This window comes from Mus musculus, chromosome 6 (assembly GCF_000001635.26).
Source record: "Mus musculus strain C57BL/6J chromosome 6, GRCm38.p6 C57BL/6J".
In the NCBI taxonomy this organism is placed as follows: domain Eukaryota; kingdom Metazoa; phylum Chordata; class Mammalia; order Rodentia; family Muridae; genus Mus; species Mus musculus.
Window position 1 is genome coordinate 131973481 of NC_000072.6, and position 21057 is coordinate 131994537.

Consider the following 21057-nt stretch of genomic DNA (forward strand, 5'->3'; position numbering starts at 1 on the left):
AGATGTTATACAGACACTAAGAGAACACAAATGCCAACCCAGGATACTATACCCAGCCAAACTTACAATAACCTTAGATGGAGAAACAAAAGTATTCCATGACAGAACCAAATTCACACATTATCTTTCCAGGAATCCAGGCCTTCACAGGATAATAACAAACAAACAACCAAACAAACAAAAATAAAAGGATGGAAATCACATCCTAAGAAAAGCAAGAAGGTAATCCCTCAACAAACCTAAAACAATACAGCCACAAGAACAGAATGCCAACTTTAACAACAAAAATAATAGGAAGCAACAATTACTTTTCCTTAATATCTCTTAATATCAATGGACTCCACTCCCCAATAAAAAACATAGACTAATAGACTGGCTACAAAAAAAGACCCAACATTTTGCTGCTTACAGGAAACCCATCTCAGGGAAAAAGATAGACACTACCTCAAATTGAAAGGCTGAAAATAAATTTTCCAAGCGAATGGTCTGAGAAAAAAGCTGGAGTAGCCATTCTAATATCGAATAAAATCGACTTACAACCCAAGGTCATCAAAAAAGACAAGGAGGGGCACTTCATACTCATCAAGTGTAAAATCTTCCAAGAGGAACTCTCAATTCTGAATATCTATGCCCCAAATACAAGGGCAGCCACATTCATTAAATAAACTTTAGTAAAGTTTAAAGCACACATTGCACCTCACACAATAATAGTGGGAGACTTCAACACACCACTTTCACCAATGGACAGATCATGGAAACAGAAACTAAAAAGGGAAACAGTGAAACTAACAGAAGTTATGAAACAAATGGATATAACATATATCTGCAGAACATTTTATCCTAAAACAAAAGGACATACCTTCTTCTCAGCACCACATGGTACATTCTCCAAAATTGACCACATAATTGTATACAAAACAAGCCTCAACAGATACAAAAATATTGAAATTGTCCCATGCATCCTATCAGATCACCATGGACTAAGGCTGATCTTCAATAACAAAATAAATAGTAGAAAGCCAACATTCATGTGGAAACTGAACAACACACTTATCAATGATAACTTGGTCAAGGAAGGAATAAAGAAAGAAATTAAGGACTTTTTGGAGTTTAATGAAAATGAAGCCACAACATACCCAAACTTATGGGACACAATGAAAGCATTTCTAAGAGGAAAACTTATAGCTCTGAGTGCCTCCAGAAATAAGCTAGAGAGAGCACACATTAGCAGCTTGACAACACATCTAAAAGCTCTAGAACAGAAGGAAGCAAATTCACCCAAGAGGAGTAGACAGCAGGAAATAATCAAACTCAGGGGTGAAATCAACCAAGTGGAAACAAGAACTATTCAAAGAATCAACCAAATGAGATGTTGGTTCTTTGAGAAAATCAACAAGATAGACAAACCATTAGCCAGACTCACTAGAGGGCACAGGGAAAACATTCAAATTAACAAAAATCAGAAATGAAAAGGAAGATATAACAACAGATCCTGAAGAAATCCAAAACACCATCAGATCCTTCTACAAAAGGCTATACTCAACAAAACTGGATAACTTGGATGAAATGGACAAGTTTCTAGACAGATACCAGGTACAAAAGTTAAATCAAGATCAGGTTAATGATCTAAAGAGTCCTATATCCCCTAAAGAAATAGAAGCAGTCATTAATAGTCTCCCAACCAAAAAAAGCCCAGGACCAGATGGGTTTAGTGCAGAGTTCCATCAGACCTTCAAAGAAGATCTAATCCCGGTTCTTCACAAACTATTCCACAAAATAGAAGTAGAAGGTACTCTACCCAACTCATTCTATGAAGCCACAATAACTCTGATACCTAAACCACAAATAGACCCAACAAAGATAGAGAACGTTAGACCAATTTACCTTATGAATATAGATGCCAAAGTCCTCAATAAAGTCCTCGCTAACTGAAGAATCCAAGAACACATCAAAACAATCATCCATCCTGACCAAGTAGGTTTCATCCCAGGGATGCAGGGATTGTTCAAAATACAGAAATCCATCAGCATAATCCAGTATATAAACAAACTCAAAGACAAAAACCACATGATCATCTCCTTAGATGCAGAAAAAGCATTTGACAAAATCCAACACCCATTCATGATAAAAGTCTTGGAAAGATCAGGAATTCAAGTCCCATACCTAAACATGATAAAAGCAATCTACCTCAAACCAGTAGCCAACATCAAAGTAAATGGTGAGAAGCTGGAAGCAATCCCACTAAAATCAGGGACTAGACAAGGCTGCCCACTTTCTCCCTACCTATTCAACATAGTTCTAGCCAGAGCTAGAACTTGAAGTTCTAGCCAGAGCAATTCGACAACAAACGGAGTTCAAGGGGATAAAAATTGGAAAAGATGAAGTCAAAATATCACTTTTTCAGATGATATGTTATTATATATAAGTGACCCTAAAAATTCCACCAGAGAACTCCTAAACCTGATAAACACCTTTGGTGAAGTAGCTGGATATAAAATTAACTCAAACAAGTCAATGGCCTTTCTCTACACAAAGAATAAACAGGCTGAGATAGAAATTAGTGAAACAACACCCTTCTCAATTGTCACAAATAATATAAAATACCTTGGTGTGACTCTAACTAAGGAAATGAAAATCTGTATGATAATAATTTCAAGTCTCTGAAGAAAGAAATTATAGAAGATCTCAGAAGATGGAAAGATCTCCTATGCTCATAGATTGGCAGGATCAATACATTAAAAATGGCTATCTTGCCAAAAGCAATCTACACATTCAATGCAATCCCCATCAATATTCCAATTCAATTATTCAACGAATTAGACTCCAAATTTTGTCTCTGTAACTCCTTCCATGGGTGTTTTGTTCCCATTTCTAAGAACGGGTATAGTGTCCACACTTTGGTCTTCGTTCTTCTTGAATTTCATGCGTTTGGCAAGTTGTATCTTATATCTTGGGTATCCTAAGTTTCTGGGCTAATATCCACTTATCAGTGAGTACATATTGTGCGAGTTCCTTTGTGATTGGGTTACTTCACTCAGGATGATACCCTCTAGGTCCATCCATTTGCCTAGGAATTTCATAAATTCATTTTTTAATAGCTGAGTAGTATTCCATTGTGTAAATGTACCACATTTTCTGTATCCATTCCTCTGTTGAGGGGCATCTGGGTTCTTTCCAGCTTCTGGCTATTATAAACAAGGCTGCTATGAACATAGTGGAGCATGTGTTCTTCTTACCAGTTGGGACATCTTCTGGATATATGCCCAGGAGAGGTATTGCAGGATCCTCCGGTAGTACTATGTCCAATTTTCTGAGGAACCACCAGACTGATTTCCAGAGTGGTTGTACAAGCTTGAAATCCCACCAACAATGGAGGAGTGTTCCCCTTTCTCCACAACCTTACCAGCATCTGCTGTCACCTGAGTTTTTGATCTTAGCCATTCTGACTGGAGTGAGGTGGAATCTCAGTCATGATAAAAGTCTTGGAAAGATCAGGAATTCAAGGCCCATACCTAAACATGATAAAAGCAATCTACAGCAAACCAATAGCCAACATCAAAGTAAATGGTGAGAAGCTGGAAGCAATCCCACTAAAATCAGGGACTAGAAAAGGCTGTCCTCTCTCACCCTACCTATTCAACATTGTACTTGAAGTCCTAGCCAGAGCAATTAGACAACAAAAGGAGATCAAGGGGATCCAAATTGGAAAGGAAGAAGTCAATATATCACTTTTTGCAGATGATATGATAGTATATATAAGTGACCCTAAAAATTCCACCATAGAACTCCTAAGCCTGATAAACAGCTTCAATGAAGTAGCTGGATATAAAATTAACTCAAACAAGTCAATGGCCTTTCTGTACACAAAGGATAAACAGGCTGAGAAAGAAATTAGGGAAACAACACCCTTCTCAATAGTCACAAATATTATAAAATACCTTGGCATGACTCTAACTAAGGAAGTGAAAGATCTGTCTGATAAGAACTTCAAGTCTCTGTAGAAAGAAGTTAAAGAAGATCTCAGAAGACAGAAAGATCTCCCATGCTCATGGATTGGCATGATCAACATTGTAAAAATGGTTATCTTGCCAAAAGCAATCTACATATTCAATGCAATCCCCATCAAAATTCCAACATAATTCTTCAACGAATTAGAAAGGGCAATTGGGAGATTCATCTGGAATAACAAAAAAACCGAGGATAGCAAAAACTCTTCTCAAGGATAAAAGAACCTCTGGAGGAATCACCATGCCTGACCTAAAGCTGTACTACAGAGCAATCGTGATCAAAACTGCATGGTACTGGTATAGTGACAGACAAATAGACCAATGGAACTGAATTGAAGACCCAGAGATGAATCCACACACCTATGGTCACTTGATCTTTGACAAGGGAGCTAAAACCATCCAGTGGAAAAAAGACAGCATTTTCAACAAATGGTGCTGGCACAACTGGCGGTTATCATGTAGAAGAATGCGAATTGATCTATTTCTATCTCCTTGTACTAAGATCAAATCTAAGTGGATTAAGGAACTCCACATAAAACCAGAGACACTGAAACATATAGAGGAGAAAGTAGGGAAAAGCCTCGAAGATATGGGTACAGGGGAAAAATTCCTGAATAGAACAGCAATGGCTTGTGCTGTAAGATCAAGAATCGATAAATGGGACCTCATAAAATTGGAAAGCTTCTGCAAAGCAAAAGACATCGTCAATAAGACAAAAAGGCCACCAACAGATTGGAAAAGGATCTTTACCTATCCCAAATCGGATAGGGGACTAATATCCAATATATATAAAGAACCCAAGAAGCTGGACTCCAGAAAATCAAATAACCCTATTAAAAAATGGGGCTCAGAGCTGAACAAAGAATTCTCACCTGAGGAATACCGAATGGCAGAGAAGCACCTGAAAAAATGTTCAACATCCTTAATCATCAGGGAAATGCAAATCAAAACAACACTGGTTACCTTTTAAGATGGTCAGCTCAACTGCTTTAGTATCTGAAAGTCCTCTACACCACATAGTAGCAGACAAATAAGGCCAAGAACTAAAATAAAATGCCATGTTATGGAAGTATTGTATGACACATACTGCTGTAAGAATATATATGTGAATATCTTTAAATGGACAAGAGTTTTTATTTTTGGAAAACCTTTTTACAGCTTGTTATTTCTAATTACTTGTGGTATATTAAGATATAAATCAGTAAGTATTTTCAATTTACAGATTCAATGAAATCCCCATCAAAATTCCAACTTAATTTTTCACCAAGTTAGAAAGGGTAATATGCAAATTCGTTTGGAATAACAAAAAAAATCTAGGATAGCAAAAACTAAAAGAACTTCTGGGGAATCACCATTCCTGACCTCAAGCTGTACTACAGAGCAATTGTGGAAAACTACAAACAAACAAACAAACAAACAAACAACAACAAAACTCCATGGTACTGGTGGAGTGACTGTCATTTAGATCAATGGAATATAATTGAAGACCCACAAATCAACCCACACACCTATGGCCACTTGATCTTTGACAAAGAAGCTAAAACCATCCAGTGGGAAAACAATAAGATTTCCAACAAATCGTGCTGGCTTAACTGGCAGTCATATTGTAGAAGAGTGAGAATTGATCCATACTTTTCTCCTTGTACAAAGCTCAAATCTAAGTGAATCAAGGAATTCAACATAAAACCAGAGACACTGAAACTCATAGAGTTGAAAGTGGGGAAAAGCCATGAAAATATGGGCACAGGAGAAAAATTTCTGAAGAGAACAGCCATTACTTGTGCTGTAAGATCAAGAATTGACAAATAGGACCTCATTAAATTGGAAAGATTCTGTAAGTCAAAAGACACTGTCAATAAGACAAAAAGGCCGCCAAAATATTGGGAAAATATCTTTACCAATCCTAATTTTGATAGGGTGTGGGGAGCCGCACTCACATTTGCCATTATAAGATGGCACTGACAGCTGTGTTCTAAGTAGTAAATAATCTGCACATGTGCAGGGGCAGTTTTCCTGCCATGTGCTCTGCCTTTCTCGTGATGACAACTGGGCCGATGGGCTGCAGCCAATCAGGGAGTGACACGTCCTAGGCGGAGGATAATTCTCCTTAAAAGGGACGGGGTTCTGGCACTCCCTCTCTTCGTGTCTTCGTCTCTTTGTCTCTTCGTCTCTTTGTCTCTTTCTCTTTGTCTTTTCCTCTGCTCTCTTCCTCTGCTCTCTGCCTCTCTTCCTCTCTGCCTCTCTCTGCCGCGCTCTTCCTCTCTTGCTCCTGAGTAAGCAATAAAGCTTTGCCGCAGAAGATTCTGGTTTGTTGCGTCTTTCCTGGCCGGTTGCAAACGCGAGTAAGAATAGGGGACTAATATCCAACATATACAAAGAATTCAAGAAGCTGGTATACAGAAAATCAAGTAATACTATTTTAAAAAGGGGGAACAAAAAATTCTCAACTGAGGAGTACCAAATGGCTGAGAAGATCTTTACCAACATATACAAGGAATTCAAAACGCTGGAATCCAGAAAATCAAATAACCCTATTAAAACAGGGAGGGGGAGGTACAAAAAATTCTTAACTGAGAAATATCAAATGGTTTAAAAGCACCTGAAAAAATGTTCAACCTTATTAGTCATCAGAGAAATTGAAGTCAAAACAACCCTGAGATTCCATCTCATACCAGTAAGAATGCCTAAGATCAAAAATTCAGGTGACAGCAGATGCTGGCAAGGATGTGAAGAAAGAGGACCACTCCTCCATTGCTGGTGGGATTGCAAGCTTGTACAATCACTCTGCAAATCAGTCTGGCTTTTCCTCAGAAAATTGGACATATTACTACCAGAGGATCCAGAAATACCTCTCCTGTGCATATACTCAGAAGATGTTCCAACTGGTAATAATAACACATGCTCTACCATGTTCTTAGCTGCCTTATTTATAATAGCCAGAAGCAGGAAAGAACCCAGATGTCTCTCAACAGAGGAATGAATACAGAAAATGTGGTAAATTTACACAATGTAGTACTACTCAGCTATTAAAAACAATGGATTTATGAAATTTTTAGGCAAATTGATGGAATTGGATGATATCATCCTGAGTGAGGTAATGCAATCACAAAACTCAAGTAATATACATTCACTGATAAGTGAGTATTAGCCCAGAAATTTAGAATATCCAAGATACAATTTGCAAAACACATGAAACTCAAGAAAAAGGAAGGTCTAAGTGTGGATACTTAGTCCCTCCTTAGAATGGGGAACAAAATACCCATGGAAGGAGTTGCAGAGACAAGTTTGGAGCTGAGACAGAAGGAAGGACTATCCAGAGACTGCTCCACCTGGATATCCATACTATAATCAGCCGCCAAATGCAGACACTATTTCATATGCCAGCAAGATTTTGCTGACATGACCCTTATTTTGCTGTTTCCTGGCAAATACAGAAGTGAATGCTCACAGTCATCTATTGGATGGAACACAGGGCCCCCAGGGGAGGAGCTAGAGAAAGTACCCAAGGATCTGAAGGGGTTTGTAACCCTATAGGAGTAATAGCAACATGAACTTACCAGTACTCCCTGGGATCATGTCTCTAGCTACATATGTAGTTAGAGATGGACTAGTCGGCTATCATTGGGAGGAAAGGCCCTTGGTCTTGCAAAGATTATATGCCCCAGTACAGGGGAATGCCATGGCCAGGAAGCGTGAGGGGTGGGTTGGGAAGCAAGGCAGGGGGAGGGTATAGGGGACTTTCAGGATAGCAATTGAAATGTAAATGAAGAAAATATGTAATAAAATTGTAAAATAAACAAAATAAGCATATAGTGAATTAAATTATTCAGGCAAATGAATGGAACTAAAAATATATTATCCTAAGTGATGTAACACAGACCCCCCCAAAAATGAATGATGTGTATTAATTAATACATGTATATTAGCCAAAATGTGCAGAATGCACATGATACATCACACAAATTCTATGAAGTTAAAATAGAAAGAAAGGCCCAAGAGAAGATGGGCCTCCATCCTCTCTTAGAAAGGGGAACAATATAATCAAGGGAGAAAGAAGAAAGGACCTTGGTAGTTCAGTAGAGGGGTAGGGTAAAGTGGGGCAGGATCAGGTATGGAGGGAGACAGCAGAGAATTCCAGGGGTGCCTAAGAGAATGGATAGAAATATACAGCTGCTGGGGGCAGGGCTGGTGGGACATCTAGAAAGTCAGAGTCCTGGGATTTTAGAGGTTTCCAGGACTCAGTGTGGATGAACTTAGTTGAAATGTCCAATTGTGGGGAGATGGAACCTGAAGAGACCACCTCCAGTAGTCAGATACAGACTTCAGTAGATTGATGGGGACATCAACCTACATTCAAAATTTTTGATGCAAAATTATTCCTATGTAAAACTAGTGCAGGGACAAAAATGTAGCAAACACTGAAGGAATATCCATCCCTTTAGAGGCCCAACTTTGGATCCATCCCATCACACAAACCCTATGCAGGTACAAAACTCTGACATTATTACTGATACTATGTTGTGCTTGCAGTACAGGAGCCTAGTATGCCTGTTTTTTGAGAGGCTCTACCAACAGCTGATTGAGATAGATGCAGATACTTAGAGCCAACCATTGGACTGATGCTGGGAAACCCTATGGAAGAGTTAGAGGAAGGATTGAAGGAACTGATGGGGATGGCAACCTCAAAGGAAGAGCAACAGTGTTAACTATCATGGAACTGTAGGAGCTCCCAAACACTTAAGGCACCAACCAAAGATCTTACACATGCTGGGTAAAGGAACAGTCATATATGTAGCAGAGATTTGCCTTGTCTGGCCTCAGTAGGCAAAAATGCACCTAATTTTGTAGAGACTTGATTTCCCGGGAAGGGAAAAACTTAGGGGGAAAAATCTTGTCATATGGAAAGAGGAGGGGTATGGAGAAAGAACTCTGGGTTGGGGAATTGGGAGGTGGACAACATTTGAGATGTAAATAAATGAAATAATCAACTAATTTAAAGAAGAAATAATTTTCATTTCATCTTCCCATGTATGGCTGTAAGCTACGTGCTAAGTTTGCTAAATATCACATTTAACATTTTTTGAGGAAATGTCTTAAATAATTATTTATAGTCTTAGATTCCTTATCTAGCTGAGCATGCCCTCATCTTAATTATTTTCCTTCCCCTAGCTCCCTAAATGAGTCAACCATACTTCTTTCCACTCTGAATATGTCAATGCTTCATTTTATTACCTTTTGCCCTTTACCCTCATTCTATTTTATGTTGTGTATGTTATTTTCTCACAAGGTGACTCCAAGGGCAACACTTTTTTTTATGTTGTATAAATGACTTGCACCTGACTTAATTTCTGATCTGTTGGAATGTGTAAATTGGAGTCTGAAAATGCATGTCTTAAGAGAGGGTAAGGTTTCTTAAGGAGTTCTCAGCTTTTGAAGCAGCTGTATTGTATTTTCATCTCCTTTATATGCTCTGCATCCCCTGCTCACCAAGGCTCTATCAGGCAGTCTAAATATCTGCTTCCATTATGACAAATATTTTCAGAAGAGAACTTTGAGAAACCCCATTGTCACAGTCATTCTGACAGAAGAGAAAGATTTTTCTGCAAATTAAAAATCTTCTCTTTCTGTATTTTTTTTTCAGTTTTGAGACTTGTTTATCTACCACCCAATGCTGTCTGTATCATACTCATAACTTATCATATCCTTGGGGTATGAACTCAGCAAGAAAGAGTTTCATCTCATATTTGCCTTACATTCCCCTCTCCACAGTGCTCACATTCATATGCTATATTGACATCTGAGCTCTGAGTTGAGCACAGCGTCATCACGCTTGCTGCAGCAGGTCAAATAACAGAGTGAAGAGGCTCTCGAGCTTCTCCTAGGTCTGTGGTATAAGAAGCAATGTTCTTCACTAATACGGAAGAACCAAAGAATCATCTGACACTGTGATACCTTTGTTTGTCAGTTCATCTATAATCTGATTATCCTGGGACCACTGAGTTCCGAGATAATATTTTTCTTTCATGGTTCATTACCCCATACAATCATTGCTGATGCAGAAGATCAGGCAAGGAATATGATCTGAATGTCATTTGACAGATTATCCCACCCTGTTTCAGCACTCACCAAGCCAATATCTAGGAGAGATTCTACCATCAATTCTAATTCCAACAGCATACAGTATGAGAAATTCAGTCTGGTTCTTCCCTCTGATGATTCTCTCTAATTTTTACAGTTATAAGCCAGTTTTAAGTACCTACCAATGAACACTCAGGCCATTCTCACTTTTAATTAATTTTCAGGAGATACCTGCAAATGGCCTGACATCAAAGAGAAGGAGATCCCAAGAACAAAGACCTTTTGTGTCCCCTTTAAAATGCTTACATCTAGGGAAATCTATAAAGCATTTCACAACTAGAACAGATTTTGCCAAGTCCGAGCATGACTCTCCAGAATACACACTCATGAAAGCATCTGGACAAGTATATTATCCCTGCCAGTCTTCCAGGGTTACCTCAGTGGTTTAGCAATTCCTGTAAAAATTTTTGCTCCTTCAAATCTTCGTAGGCAGAGTTCAAGACTCAGTAAACTACAGTGGTTGAGAAGAGGTTTAGGAATTTTTACCAACTTGTGCCTAGATGTCTGACTACAATTTCTGATGTTATTCCCACTTGTACTAAATTTAACATCATGGAATTCTTCAGAGAATATTGAATGATAGAATCAGTTGATATCAATACAAATTATGTATTATCCAAGAAAAGATCAAACAGGGAAAATATATGTATAACAAACTAACAAACAAACAGCATGAGAGAAAAACAGCCATCATTCCTTGTACCCTAAGAAGAGTCATGCAAACAGAATACCTTGTGTTCAAAATTAAGCATGAAAATAATGTTGGCTACATAACAATAACAATTGCATTAAAGGGCTAATTATAAGAATTGTCCTAGAATTAATGAGATATATCCAGAGAATTAAATTAATTGAGAATACATAATATCAATAAAATATTTTCACTGAGAAAATGAGGCATAACAAGAATCATTATTTGAGATTAAATCCCCTGTATTAAATTTGATCAGAGAACAGCGTAAAAGGCGATGGTAAAATAGTGCATGAATGAAAAACACGAAATACCTTTTTAAAAGTTGTATAGACCAGTCTGAACACTTGATTAATTGTGGCCAAATAACTCTGGTGACAATGAATAAAACTGTTTAATGGAAGCAGTAACACTGACTCAGTCTGATGGATTATCCTTGGAGTAGGAGGAATTCTATGAGTATTCTGACAATATGAAACCCATGTTGCATATAAATAGTAGGTTTTCACATTATTCCACAGTGAATCTTCCATTATAGTTTTACTAGATACTTTAACTTTAATAATTTTAACAATGTTTGTAATAATGAGACATGTTTAGGCCATAGGAACTTAATCTACAATTCATCTATGCCTAGAATTAGATCTTCTGATACTGGGAAAGCTTTTCTGGGAGTGAGTGGATTGAGGGTTAATCTTCTGTTGTACATGTCAAATTTTATTTTAATGTATTAGAGGCTGGGTAAAAATCACACATGTATAAACAAATCTATATTTAAATATCACATTCAAAAGGCACATATATTATGCTTTATGGAGATATGGCTATAGTAATAATCAGGGATATTTGGGGCTTGTTGAATCTTATAATATACATATTGACACATAATCTCCAATGTAAACTCTGCTTTCACTCCTCAAAGGACTTGATTATCACCATATTTCATTGTCAAAAAGACTTACATTAAAATAATGAAGAAAATTTAATTCCATTACCTGGGCTATAGAATATGGACATATTTCTGTTTTATGATAATTTCATATTTCAGTACTACATTTCCATAATTGCTATCCCTTCCTCTTACTCCTCTAACTCTGTCCATCTTCTCAACCCCCCCCAATTCATGACATGATCTTTAATTATTATTGTACACACATAATTGCACATTTATAAATATGACTGCTGAATCCATTTAATATTCTTATACATTTTAGGGGTGGCCACTTAAAATTTGGTATATCAGGGGATCATCCTTAGAAAAGACTAATTTTCCCTCTGTCAGCCATCATTAATTTACTCTACTTCCTTATATAGGAGTATGACCTTGTGTCATTTTCCTCAACTATGTAGCATGTGAAATGGTATCCTGCTGGTTGGTTTTAATCAACCATTGTTGAGATTTGAAAGGTGCAGATCTCAGTCCACACTTAAAAAATGGTATTTTTAAGATGATATATTCTTTTTCTTTCTTTTTCTGCTCATCTTCCATGATATTTTCTGACCTTAGGTGTAGGGGTTATGTTGTAGAAGTATAAATTTGAGTTGAGCATCCCAAGGCCACCTGTTCCTGGACCTTACCAGGACAACTCTTCTATTTTGTCCCTCACTGCTACCAAAAGTCATTTCTTTGATGAAGCTCAAAAGCTACACTGTCGGTGAGTATAAGCATAAGTATTTGTAATGTAATTAGAAATTATACTCGTTTAACAAGGTGGCAGTAGTACGATGTTCTCTAGGGAGAATAATGACTGCTTTTCTTCCTTAGCATCTTGCACAGCATTTTTTTCATCCCATGAAAGCAAGTTTTCAGACAGAAGGATTTCAAGACGGCTCAAGCTTGATTCCTCCATATCCTGTATTTTAAGTGTGTTGGATTATATGCAATAGTGCCTTACATTCATATTTCAGAAGGCAACCAAAGAAAATGGCAAGAACTTATGTTGATATGGAGGTTTCTTGAACTAAGAACTCTAAGGAAATTTTAACATGTCTGGCACATGTTAAAATAATAAAATATTTTTCAGGTACTCTATGGTTCTTGTGGGAAGCATTATCATTCAGATTTTATAACTTCATATGAAATATGCATATATGCAAATATGTAAATGTAAACATAAGATGTATGCATATGCATATATATGCATATGCACATATATGCATATGTATGTAATGTACATGTATAGGAAAGTACTTTCTGAATAGGACTCCTTTCTCACAGGAATTAAGACTAATACTTACCTGTAATGAGACAGTGTTCCTTTATCAACTTTCCTATGTTTATCTTACTCCTTCTAGATAGTACATTCTGATATTCTCCTTCACACTCAATCCTGATGTTTTAAAGTACCAAAGGAAAATAATGGAGCAAAGTCACCTAGTTTGTGGCTGAAAGATATCAGCTCCTTTTAATAAGGGGAATGGCCATGCATGTCTCAAAACAGATTTGGAGACATTATAAAGACTGCTCCAAAATACTAGAGGTCCTGTTCACAACAGCTTTGCTGGCCCTAATCACAGCTCAGAGCTTAGATGAAGGTAGGAACCAATATAGGTTGCATCTTGTACATTCAAGAGAAGGAAAGAAGGAAGGAAGGTCCAGGAGGGAAGGGAGAAAAAGGGGAAAAAAGAGGGGAGGCAAGTAGGTTACCAAATGATTAGAATGGCAGGAATAATGATTTTCTATAATTATGTCCTCATAATACTACACGAAATTTTTCTTTAAGATTTAATCTGAAAGACATAAAATGTTGAGTAGAGGGACAAAATGAACAGTGTTGTGTTTAGGAAAGTATTCTCAATGGTGAAAAGAGGCATGAAATTAGCACATTTTCATAATAAGAGTAAATACTGGGAAAAGCCAGCTTTGCTGCACAGTAGATACCAAACACATGATACAGATAACACATTAGGATTAATTCAAAAGCAAAGAATTACAGAATAAATTTAATAGTCCAGGCGCTGATATAGAAGTATCAGAGCAAAATCTGTATATTTTGCTCAACCCGCATTCAAAATTTCAATATGTTTCAAGCAGCAAATATGACATTTTATGATGTGTACAGTGGGATCTTTCTTCTTGAATGTGCTGAGAATTAAAAAATAAACAAACTGGTGAGACACATTCTAAACATGAAATTGTAATATGCACTATGCATGATACTTAGAGAAAGAAGCTGTAAATTTTCTGGATATGCCAGGAAGATACAAAACAAAACATTTTATAATAGAGCTGGAGGGTAACTTCTTAGGGTATTCCTTCATGCTCTTGCATCCCAGATCTTTTCCAAAATTGCTTCTGAGACTGACTGACAAGTTTATCTGTGTCCCAAAGTTTGATTATGGAATTCACATTTTCTTGTAGGACATCTGTAAAGCTGTAAAAGACTTTGATCTGAATTTTCTCTTCACCCTGTGTTTTATTTGTACAGGCCATAAATGATGAGCCTTATGATCTCCCAGCAGGTGAAACTCAATATATCATACTTTTATACTGTTTACCTGTCTGCACTTCAGTGTCTTCTCATCATATATACATATATACATACATATACTCAGACACACACACACACACACAGACACACACCAATATATATATATTCTGCCTTCTACATTGTTGTGGAACATGACTGAGTTCAAAAACTGAATTAAGAATACAACAACAGAAATTTGTCTGCTTTGTATTCAGAAGTATCCACTGTGAGATGAAGCAGAAATTAAATTTCCTTAATGGTGAGTCCCTCCAGTAGTGGGAGGGTCAATAGTTTACCTCTTCCTCATTATTTTTGTCTATAATTACTCAGCTTCATGAACAAGAAGGAGAAATTTTGGATTTCTCTGTTTTTCTTTATCTTTCTATTTACTATATGATTTCATTAATTTAAAATGAATTAAATTGTTCACAGGTATTTAGTTAATTTTCTGGAGACTATCTTTGATATTATTTTCTCCCAGAGTTTACATATGTAGTGTCGATTATGGCATTTAACTGATAACTCAAATTTAATCTTAATACTCAAAAACCCAAACTAAAACCCTCTACACAAATAGAGCATGCAATATCTTGAAACAAAATTGAAACTCTAGTTATGTTTGTGCACTCTATTTGTATGTATCCTCATTTTGCATGATTGCACTTCTGTATTTGGAAATACACACACACACACACACACACACACACACACACACACACACACACATACACACATGCATTTGGTGGATGGCACAGAGAGAAGTGAGCTTCCAGCCTTACTTTCTTTCCAAATCTTCTTGTTATTCAGATGTAGGGGTACACACTTTCCATAGAAATACACATACAAGCACATCAAGATGAGAAAAAAGAAAGGCAGTTGAAAAAGGTGTTCTGAGAAAAAGTTTAGTGTGATAAAGTAATGGAAAGAAAACAAAAGGAATGTCTTTCATCGATGTGCTCACATCTTGAGGACTTTCTTGTCTAAGACATCTAGGAGAGGTTAAGCCTAGCAAATGAATTTTCTGGAGATGGCTCACCATTTTGCATCTGGGTGGTGGGTGAGCTCTGAGATGCAAGGTTACCAGAGCCTTTATCCCAGGAGTGCTTCCGGCTGCTGTTATGCTTTTCTTGTCACTATTGTGCAACCTAATAATTCCTGAGCATCAGCCTGCAATATTGGTCACATTTCCTGCAGATTAACCAGAAATAGTACTCTCCTGTAGTAATAATATGTAAACCAACACATGATTTCACAGTTTCTGATAATGATTTTATAGAACTCTCAAACTGATATAAGTAAGTCTAAGGCACCCACAGAATGAAGAGAAAAATAGAGCACTGTTAACATTCTCATATTGTAGCCTAATTGCTCTAACATAAGAAAGCTGGTTTGGACCAAATTTCTGATCAAGTAAAAACATTCATTCTATCACAGGTCAAAGGGAGAAGCCACAGGTGTGTATTGCAATAAAGACAGGGAATGTGAAAATGTTGTTTTGAACTTACAATGAAATTATAGTGTGAAGACTCTTGAACTTACTATCAACATCCTCCTGAAACTTCCCTTTTATGTGACATTATATCTATGACATAATTTCCTAAGGAACTTTTTCTAAGAAGATATAAGAAGGCCAAAGATAAGGAATTAAGTGTGGCATCTAGATGTCTGCACCATTCCCCCCCAAATGTATATGTGTGGCTATTGGAGCACAACACCATCCATCAAACACACACACACACACACACACACACACACACACACACACACACACAAACACACACATGCATTTGGTGGATGGCACAGAGAGAAGTGAGCTTCCAGACTTTCTTTCTTTTTGCTATATTTTGTTTTTAATTCCTAAGACTTTTTTTTTTTGCTAAGGAAAATAATTCCGCATTTTTATCAGAAACAGATCTTGTAGTTGAATAACTTGTGTAACTGAAGATTAAATAAAATATAGTTCAACTTAGTTTAAATCAGGAAAATGGCAAACTACTTTGAAGGGATCTTCTTTATTGTAAATGTTACCACCATGAAATTATGAAAAGTACTGTCAACAGAAATTTATTTTTGAGTATTTAAAGATAGCACCTAAAAATGGGTGAGGGGTGGCATGTGCTGGCCATGGTATGTGACAGCTCTCAGGAGGCAGATACAGGCAGATCTCTGTGGGTCCACGGGCAGCATGGAATACAGAACAAATTCCAGGACAGCCAGGGTTGTCTCATGGAGAGTCCCTCCCTCAAAAACAAACATATGATTAAATAAGTGGATATATATCAATTAAGACTAACATTACATATACATAACAAACCCAAAACTTTTGATAACATTTTCCATGAGTCTACATATTAAGATTGCCATGAATCTACAGAATAACAGCCAATAGCTGGGAGTCAGAAACACGGATTTATTCACCTATGCACAAGAAACTGCAAATAAGAGGGAATAATGAATTTTCCTGTTAATAGGGGTAAACCAGTCCTCACCACAGCAAACAGAGAACTAATGGCAGTAGATTCTAAACCTCTTCTAACTCCAGTTCCATTTAGCAGAGGTACTGAGGTGAGGCCTTTGATACATGAAGACCTGAGAATGGAGTCCTATGGCATTATGAGTGGAAACAGTTCAATGACTTATTGCAACTGATCACAAATTGGGGAAGGCGAACATAGAAGAAAAAGTTTATTGACAAGTGGAGCCAGAGGCATAGTCAGGACATTTGAGTGGAAACTTAGTTCTAGTTTTCAGTGACACTTTTGAGAGCCATTATTTCATCGTTTAATTTGAGAATATTAGCAGTCATGTGATCTCAGACTTGGGACAAGGTGCCCTTCACTCTGTCTTGGATCCCTGTATCTTCTGATGTCTGATGTCATGAAATATCAGTCTTAACCATAGCACATTGTCTTATTGCTCATTACAATTACCATTGTCAGAAGGGATTCTCTGTCTATCTATCTTAAACCTAATTGTAGAACTGATGCCCAAACTTTGAGGAATTAAAGTTTCTGTTCTCAGTTCTACATTAAAATTGTCAACTAGTATTAGCCATTTTATATTAAAAACTCTACATTAATGTATGTAGAATTGAGCTAGGAGGCTTAAAAATTATTTCCAAGTTCTTACTGATACTTTCCTATAGATCATTTAAACAAATTAATATCCTCAATAATACATGACGTCTTCCAGTTCCATCACAAGTCATCTTAAGAACAACTGTCTTCACAAAGTTTTTTTAAAAAATGGTGCTTTTCAGTCTTCTGTGATTAACCTGCTCTGTCTACTTTCCTCAAAGAAGCAGAAAGCTTTGACTTTCCACACTACTTCTATTTGCTAATTGTAAATTAGTTTCCAATAACTTTGCAAAATATTTATGAGCATTATCTGAAAATCTTCAATCCCCTTTGGCCTAGTAAATTTATGTCTAAACAGCCTTCTTCTTCTTAGGATACAGGATTGGAAAGATTTATCATGTTCACCTGGTTACAAATGCATGCTCAGCTTCAGGATAGGAAACTGAATATTGAACATGAGATTGCCCTTGGCAATCCTTATTCTGTAGTGTGAATTGCATTTGACCTGATCTTGATGCTGGGAAGACAGATAATTCTCACCTTCCTAGTTACCTCTTCTGTGTATATTTGCTTCCAGTTTGTTCTCTGATAGAATTCTATGCTCTCTACCTCTAGCAGTTCTTTATAAATATTCTTAATTTTCAGTTAAATACATACTGATAACTCCTTAAAGTACTATGAGTTAGTTTATTTATGAGTTGCATTTACTTTAATGTTTTTTTCATATGCCATGGCACCTGTGTGAATGTCAAAGAACAACTGGAAGATAGTTTTCTCCTTTAACGTGATGTACCTTTGGGATTGAAGGCTTAACTCTATGGAGCTGCATTTCATTTGTTTGGACTTACATGCTGAAGTAGATTCTTTCAATCAACAAGGCAGGATGGGTTGAGGAGACAGAGTAGTGGTTTCAATCAGAGTCTGTGCAAGAAAGTCTCATCAGGCATTCCTAAGGATTTTCTTTTCCTTTTTTTTTCTGTTGAGAAAAGTTTCTCTGGGTGTGGAAAGCTCTTCTGGGAATTGGTAAAGTCAAGTAGACAGCCCTTATTTGATCTTTCATAGTGAGAAGGCTGAAAAGATGGCCAGAATATCTTACAAAATTGTACAAGGGAATGGCTGTGCTGAAGCTAGAATGAGAGAAGGAGCTATGCTGGGCTGTCACCCACTTGTTATCCATGCCAAGTCTTTGTATGGTATCAGAGCCTGCATTCCAGAGCAGTTTGTGTCACATTCTTAGTTTATTGTCTATTCTGTTTTGGCCAACTTAGTTTGATTTCAGTCCTCTTCATCCTAACAAAAGACCTGTGTCACAGTCTTGCTTCTAGTTCCCATAGCTCAGCAGAGTGAGCCTTTTCAGCACTGTGGGGCTGGGGCAAGGGAATAATATGGTAAATGCTGGGAGATATATTTCCTTCTAAGGATCCACTATGTTCCTGATTCAAAATAGGATTAAATTAATAGTGACAAATATTTTTATGTCCCAGTTAGATGGACAGTATAGAAATTAGAGGGGAGTGAAAGGGGATGAATTTGACCATGACACATTATATATACATATGAATTTCTCACACAACAAAAAATAAATTTTGAAAAAAAATGGCATAAAATAGTATACAGTGGTAACAATATAAAACTGATGTGGTGTGTAATTTAACGTTGGGACCAGCACATTTTTTTTCATTCCCATCTGAGTCTGTGATACCTTTGTTTGTCAGTTCTTTTATAATCCGATTTCACTGGGCCCATTGATTTCTCAGAAGATGTTTTTCTTTCATGGCTTATTTCCCTATTCGCTCATTGCTGATACTTTAAAAGGTCAGACAAACAATAATAATCTTTGTGTCATTTGACATATTATCCTTCTCTGTTTCAGGAAACACCAAGACAATATCCAGAGGAGCTTCTACCAGCACCTCTAAACCCACCAGCACACAGTGTGAGAAATGCAGCCTGTTTCTTCCATCTGATGTTTGCCTCTAACTTCTCCAGTTAAAGGCCAGTCCAAAATACCTAATAAAGAAACCCCAGGCCAATCTCCCTTTATGTTTATTATCATGAGAATCTTGAGAATGTAGTGGCATCAAATAGATGGAGCTTCCCATAATAAACACCTTCACTGTCTCCTTTAAAGCCTTTTCATCTAGGGAGAACTGTAAAGCCTTTTCACAACTGAAACAGATTTTTCAAGTCCCAGCATCTTCGCTTCAGAATACATAGTCATTATAGCATCATTAAAAATATATTATCACTATCAGTCCTCAATTTCTACATTATAAGACACTAACATATTTTTTGAGGCACTGCTGTGAAAATATTTTACCTTTGTACTTTAGGCAGAGTTCAATACTTAGTGATCTACAGAGGTTGAGTTGGACTTCTTAGGGATTTCACCTACAAGTCCAATGATGCCTTACCCCCATTCCTGAAATTATTCCCACATTATACTAAATTTACCATCATGCAGTTCTTCAGAGGATATTGAATTATAGCATCAATTGATGTCAATACTAATGCTGGATTATCCATGAAGAGATCGAACAGGGAAAGGTTAGGTAGAACAAACAAACAACATGAGTGAAAACAGCCATCATACCATATATTGCAAGAAGATTCACTGCAAATGGAATCTTGTGTTAAAAATTAAGCATGGAAATAAAGTTGGACACATAACACCAACAATTTCATTAGAGGGCTAAATGCAAGAATTGTCCCGGAATCAATGGGGTATATAGAGAGCATTAAATTAATTGAAAATTGATAATATCAGTAAAATATTTTCACTAGGAAAATGACACATAACAAGAGTAATTATTTGAGATTTAATCCCCTGTATTAAAACTCTATCAGAGAGCAGCATAAATGTTGGTGATAAAACAGTGCATGAATGAAAAAGAAAAAATACCCATTTAAAACAGTATAGACCAGCCTAAAAAATTAATTCAGCTTATTCATGTAGAGTGACAGTGAATAAAATTATTTCTAGGAAGAAAGACCACCCACACAACCTTACAGAACATTTTCAAGAAGAAAAGAATTCCATAAATCTCATATACTATTAAACTCATGTTAATTATGGAAAATATATATTCATATTCTCCTACAGTTGAAATTTCTTTGGAGTTTTACAAGACACATTTAACAACCTAAAGGATTTTAGTATGAACCAAACCATTTTAGGCAATATCAACTCTCTCTACAAGGCATTATGCTTAGAATTGGGAAGATTGGGAAAGGGTTTGGGGACCTGATCAGACTAAGGGGCAATCTGCTGTTACTAATGTTGATGTAACATCATAATGCTTTACGTGCTTCAGATGGACTCTGACCAATTTCATCACACAATAGTTAATGACCACACACAAAGAGCATACATACTATGCTCACTGTTCATTGAAGCTTTTCATCTTTATTGATACATATAGCCACATTTACACAACACCTCTACTCTTCAATATACTTCACCAACACAGAGTATTATAAATCCTTGTCAACTCTATTGACATTGGAATAAAAAAAAGGAAATTCAATACCATTACCTGGGCTATTGAATATGGACAATTTATATTTTTTTAATATTTCTTTGAGAATTCCATATATGGGTAATACCTTAATTTCAATCTGTTCCTTTGTATCTATTCTCCAATTCACTCTACTTCATGATATTTTCTTTAGTT